The 6,818-nt window shown below is 45.5% G+C and overlaps 1 pseudogene; it reads right to left on the minus strand.

Moving 5' to 3' along the window:
• Window positions 1–3,609: 3,609 nt before the first annotated feature.
• Window positions 3,610–4,786, minus strand: LOC110303134 (annotated as a pseudogene).
• Between the last annotated feature and the right edge of the window lie 2,032 nt (window positions 4,787–6,818).

Below are 6,818 nucleotides of genomic sequence, written 5' to 3' on the forward strand. Positions count from 1 at the left end.
CTTCACAGAGTCCTATCAACTGCTTTTCCTACTATGTGAATTTCAATAAAATGGTAATGCTGATATATCTCCTTTTATGAACGTAAAATTCACATGAGCTTCAGGGAATCAAAGAGGTCGTAAGACTTGGATCCACCTACCAGAGTCAAATGGACTCCGGATAGTACAGCCTGAGTTTCTGTATCTGTCTGTCCCTAAGAATGGAGATTCCCCTGGTCTTGGGATTCCTCCCCCTCCCCAGTAACACAAAAATTTACCTTCTGTCCCGAGTCTATATTTGTCTCAACAGATTTTCACTTGTCTGACAGACTTCATCCAGGGATGCAAACCGCAGAGCTCTGGACTTGCTGAAAACTGATGTAAACCAGTCCAGCCAATATGATTGCTCCTTGTGCCTTCAGCTGGCTCAGCCAACCCAGTGCTTCTGACAAATGCGCCATTGTCCAGCCTTTTACTAGCCTCTCAGCCTTCTGGGGCCCTGGCAACAACACCCTAATGTCAGCTGGAAGTAGTTACGGAAGAAAATATGTTGTCTGTTACCCCACCTAACAGGCTGAAAATGCTAAGTGAGAAAGAAACTCTGTGGCATAGAGGACAAAATGGCTACCTATACGCTGACTGACACATCAGAAAAACGGGCCCAGATTTGTCAACTCCTAGATTTATTAACTAAAATAGTTCTACAATATGATAGGATACTTAACCTGCTTTATGCAGAATACAAAGTATTATATGCCTTTAAAAATATTTCTATACAAATCACTCGGGACTATAGTCTGGCTGTACTCAAGAAACATTGCAAAAAGGGACCTGAGATAAAATAAATGACTGGTTTCCCATCCATGTCCAGGCTTCTTCTAGATAGTAACTCTAATGGTTAGTAGATCTAAAATATAACCCATCATAGGATCAAAGACTTGAGAGGCAACACCAGGGGGAATGTAATGCCCAAATTTAACCTGTAAGCCCTATCTGCCCAGGACTCCAGGTAACTTCCTAGAATGCTGGGAACTGTAGTTCTTGGAAAATAACAAAGCCTCATGAGAAAGTACCATGACCTATAGGTTTGTCCTTATAAACCCCTTCAACATAACCCATGGCTCAAGGCCATTCTCTGCTGAGAAATTCCAGGAATGGTCCTGACCAAAGTCCTTATTCTTGGTCAGTATTTAATATTTAAAAAAGCTTGCTTTTAAGTTTGCCCCAAAATGGTGAGATTGGTTTTGCTCCAACGAATCTCATGATTAACACAGCAAATAAGCAATATACTAAGAATGGTGATCCCAGTGTCTCCCAAAGAGATAGAAGTGGGACATACAGGAGTTAGAGCAACAACCAAAACAGGAGTCAGAGAGAGAGAAGAGGGAGAGGGAGGGTAGGAAGAGAGAAAGGAGAGGGAGAGGGAGACTATTATGGTCTGTATGCTTTTGTCTATCCAAGGGTAGACAAAAACACTGAAACTCTAACACCGATAGGATAGTATTAGAAGGTGGGGCTTTGGAGGGTAATTAGGTTTAATGAGATGGTGGGGGGTGGACCCCATGATACCATTTGTGTCTTTATAAGAAGTAGATCAGAGCTTACTGTCTCCATCTTGTTAGTGTAACTGGCCCTGCAGAAATGAAGACATTCTACAGAGACAATTCTGTCTCTTGCTCTATAAGACGACCGAAGCAATGGACCCCAAAGAAGTGAGGATTTCCCCCAGGAATTTTATACTGGGAGAAAAATAGGGCACCAGCCAAAAGGGGGAACTCATCTCCGGAAACAGACTTCACACAGTTCTAAGGACTTGTGAGACCTCCTTACAGAATGAGACGTGAAGCCCAGTGACGTCAGTGGTGGGCGGGACCGTGCCTTCACCAGACTGCTTAGATGTGCACATCCTTGTCTCTCTATTTAAACGCTGATCTCACTTCAGGACCAGAAGGATGTGAGAGGTTCGCTTGGATCTCTTCCCAGTGTGGCCACATTGAATAACTTCCTTTTTCTGCTCTGCTTTTAATTAAGCACTTTTAATTGGCTTATTGATGACAGGTAGCACTGACTTGGGACATAGACTCTGCCCAGAGTTTGAGCCGCTTGGATGTGTATGTGCAGAGTGGAGGGATAGGAAAGGAAGAGTAGAGGACGGTTTGAGCACTGTGAAGAGAGGCAGATCTGGAGACTCAGGTGGAGAGGAATAGCCTGATGGGACTACCCCGCAATGACACCTGAGACCACGATGACATCCCAGCCCATGCTGCCACGTCTTCGGGGTCCATGTCTTGGTCTGCAGCCATGCAGCAACAGAGGTCTGTATCAATGTCCGTGGCCCATATTACCACCAAAGGCAATGTGGACATCTCTGATCTGGGCTGCCGCCTGCAACCATATTGATATCCAAGGGCTATACAGAGCTGTCCCGGCCCCTCCTGAGAGTGGGCCCTGAGCCTTGACCCACAGCACAGTAGAGCTAGCCCTGGTGGTGGGAGCACGAATGAGCTAGCCCCAAAGGTATGAAGGTATGAGGCAGGGAGAGCAGACCCCGGGGTCATGAGAGCAGGAGAGCTAGCCCTGCCTTTTACAGGCTTCGGCATTGGGTGAATTAGTCAGGGCAATACTAGAGAGCTGGTCCTGCCCACAGGGTGCAGCTGGCAGCTAACCAGCTCAGCTCCCACCCAGGCCCAGATCCAGGGCTATGAGTTGTCCCACCCCAACATCTACCCCATCTGTGAACTTCTGGAGCATCTGAAGGAGCCAATCCTGCAAAGTCAAAGCTGAGAGATCTCCATGACACAAGGCAACAACAGGACATCCAAGAGAAGTCCCAGGGAGGATCCAGTATTGATAGTGTAGCAGAAGCCAGAGGCCTCAGATCAGACCAATGACTCACTGCAATGAACATTTACAAGTAAAGAAGAATAGACAACATGCTCATATTACCACTAGAGAACATGGAGACATCCCTAGTTGGGACAGCTTCAGGGGATCATGCGGATGTCCAGGGACTGTGCAGAAGTGACCACATCCCCGACTGGTCTCACCTCTCACTAGTAGCAGCACAGCACGGGCCCTGTGCCTCACTCATCTAGTAAGCTCAGTAGAGCTGGCTCTCCTGTCGGACATGTGGGTGAGTCAGCCCTGAGGCTGTATGTATGAGAGAACTGCCCCCTCGCCAGCTGCAGCACTCAGAAGAGCAGGCCCTGCACCTCACCTGGAAAGCACAGCAAAGCTGACCCTGGTGTGTGTGGGAGTGCGCGGGGGCGGGGGGGGGGGGGAGGGGTGGACAGGTGAGCTGGTCCCAAGGGAGAGAGTAAGGGAGAGCTAGGGCTGCTACTTGTCTGCCTGAGGTGGTGTGGGTGCAGGGGTGAGGCCCTTCCTTCTTCCCACCTCATCACATGCAATAGTAGTAGAGAGAGAGGGCCTGAGGGCAGGAGGGCAGGTGAACTCATCCTGCCCCAACCCCTCCAGATCAAACTCAAGTAGTCAGGATTGGACGTAGGTGCCTTTACCCACTAGGTCATCTCACTGTCCTTTAAATCCATTTTTTTTTAATTTTCCTTAACTTTATTTTTACATTAAGCCAATGTCTGTCTGTCATGCAGCCACCAAAACCCTTATAGTAAGTTACACAGGTTTATAGTCTAGTTTGAACTCTAGCTTCTTGGAGTCAGCCACTTCTCTGACTGCTTTCATGAAGTCTTCCTGAACTACAAAATCGTGATTGGCATGAATTGCCCACATACCTGCTTCGGTACAAACATTTCTCAGGTCTGCTCCATTAAAGCCATTTGAAAGCTTTACAATTGCTTCATAATCTATTTCACCATGCTTTGTAATAGGGCCTGTGTGGATTTTTCAATATATCTAATCTTGTTTGTTCATTTGATAAATCAATATGTATTTTTCTATCTAATCTTCCTGGGCACAGCAAAGCAGGATCCAGTGTATCTGGACTGTTTGTAGCCATGATCATTTTAACTCCATGCAGAGTATCAAATCCATCCATTTGATTTAGTAACCCCATTAAAGTTCTCTGAACATCTCTGTCAGCTGAAGTTCCCTCAGAAAACCGACAGCCACCAATAGCATCTATTTCATCCGTAAAAGTTATGCATGGCTCGTGGTCCCTGGCCTAATTAAATATTTCTCTAATCAAACGAGCACTTTCACCAATGGGCTTGTCTCCAGTAGAACTAGATACAACCTTTAGGAAGTTGCAGTCCAGCTGGCTGGTAACAGCTCTTGCCAAGAGTATTCTCCCAGTGCCTGAGTCCATAGAGAAAACAGCCTTTTCGAGGTATAATTCCTACACGCTGGAATAATTCTGGATTTGTAAGAGTAATTCTATTACCTCTCTTAATTCCCAAATCAGTTCTGGCAGGCCTCCAATCTCAGAATAAGATACATTTCCAGGATCCTCATGTGACATGTTGTAACCAATGGATCCACCTCCCTTGGCACATAGCTCATGATGGCTAGTGTGGTCCAATCCAAGGCAACTCTGGGTCCTGGCTTCAGCTTACTTTTATCAAACTGCTGACGACAACCTATGACGTATCTTGGTCCACTTGTTGTTTTAACAGTGATTTTTTTCCTCTGTTAACTGTTTAAGTGATTCACCTACAACCTGCCCCACACTTTGTAGTGCCTTCAGATCATTATCAGACTTTTCATACTGCGTGGTAGGTTCCTTTCATTGTTCCCTCGGCTCCTTAAGGCAGCCATCAGTCTCTTTGTGCTCTAGCAGCTTCTTGTGGTAGTCTGGAAGTGCCTTATCTTCAGGGTCCACCATGATGAGAAGTCGTCGCTTCCTTTAAATGTATTTTTAACTAAAGGATATTTTCAGTGTATGGTGGATTTGTTAGGATTCAATGCTATTGGCAATCCAGGAGCATCTGCAGTCTTCATTCCCCTCCAGTCTCATCTGGTATGTTACATTGTATTTCTACATGAGTTAGAACTACAGTGTTGCTTTTGCATTTAAACCTTAACTGTCTAAGAAAACAGAAACCTTGGCACGCAGCCCATCGCTGTGTGTACTCATTCCTACGGCTCTAAAATCTAACCTCTCCCTTCAGGTCCTTTAGCTTTCTCACAGGGTGAGGGTGCTATGAAACTTGTGTCTGGCTTTATTAAGTGAATACACCTTAATTTCCTGTCATTTCTTTAAAAATTGCCTTCATTACACATTTAACCCAAGGTTGCTAATTCATTTCAGCCATTACAAATCCCTCTGGAGCTGGGAGATAGCTCAGTTGGGAAAGTCCTTGCCAGGCAAGCATAATTACCTATATTTGGAGCCCCATCAGCACGTATATAAAAAGCTAGGGGTGGCTGCTGGTACCTGCAATACCAGGACTAGGGAGATGGAGGCAGGAGGCTCCAAGCAGCCAGTTTAATCCAATCAGTGACTATCAAACTCAGTAACGGGCCTGCTCTCAAGACCTAGAATGATTGAGAAAAACTGTCCAATGTTGACCTCTGACCTCCAAACGAATTCACACATGTATGAAGAAATACACACACACACACACACACACACACCTTTTTTGTTATTTTTTATTAGATATTTTCTTTCTTAATTTACATTTCAAATGTTATTCCCTTTCCTGGTTTCCCCTCTGAAAATCCCCTCTTCCCCCTTCCCCCTCCTCCTGCTCACTATCCAACCCACTCCTGCTTTCCTGTCTTGGGATTTCCCTACCCTGGGGCATTGAGCTTTCTCAGGATCAAGGACCTCTCCTCCCATTGATGTCAAACAAGGCCATCCTCTGCTACATATGCATCCGAAGCCATGGGTCCCATCATGTGTACTCTTTGATTGGTGGTTAGTCCCAGGGAGCTCTGGGGGTACTGGTTAATTCATATTGTTGTTCAATATGGGGCGCAAGTTCCTTCAGATCCTTCAGTCCTTTCTCTAGCTCCTTCATTGGGGACCTTGTACTCAGTCTAATGGTTGGCTGAGAGCATGCACCTCAGAATTTTTCAGGCACTGGCAGAGCCTCTCAGGAGACACCTATATCAGGCTCCTGTCAGCAAGCACTTGTTGGCATCCACAGTAGTGTCTAAGTTTAGTGACTGTATATGGGATGGATCCCCAGGTGGGGCAGTCTCTGTGTGGACTCCAGTCTCCAGTCTCTGCTCCACACTTTGTCTCTGTATCTCCTCCTATGGGCATTTTGCTCCCCCTTCTAAGCAGGGCCAAAGAATACATACTTTGGTCTTCCTTCTTCATGAGCTTCATTTGGTCTGTAAATTGTAGTTTGGATATTCCGAGCTTCAGGGCTAATATCCACTTACCAATGAGTGTATAAACCATGTGTGTTCTTTTGTGATTGGGTAACCTCACTCAGGATACATTTTCTAGTTTCATCCATTTGCCTAAGAATTTCATGAATTTGTTGTTTTTAATAGCTGAGTAGTACTCCATTGTGTAAATGTACACATTTTCTGTATTCATTCTTCTGTTGGGGGACATCTGGGTTCTTTCCAGCTTCTGGCTATTATAAATAAGGCTGCTATGAACATAGTGGAGCATGTGTTCTTATTACATGTTGGAGCATCTTCTGGGTATATGCTCAGGCGTGGTATAGCTGGATCTTCTGGTAGTACTATGTCCAATTTTTGAGGAACCACCAAACTGATTTTCAGAGTGGTTGTACCAGTTTGCAATCCCACCAGCAATGGAGGAGTGTTTCTCTTTCCCCTCATCCTCGCCAGCATCTGCTGTCACCTGAGTTTTTTATCTTGGCCATTCTGACTGATGTGAGGTAGAATTTCAGGGTTATTTTGACTTGCATTTCCCTGATGACTAAGGATGTTGAACATTTCTT

Source organism: Mus caroli, chromosome 1 (genome assembly GCF_900094665.2).
Source record: "Mus caroli chromosome 1, CAROLI_EIJ_v1.1, whole genome shotgun sequence".
Taxonomy (NCBI): Eukaryota; Metazoa; Chordata; class Mammalia; order Rodentia; family Muridae; genus Mus; species Mus caroli.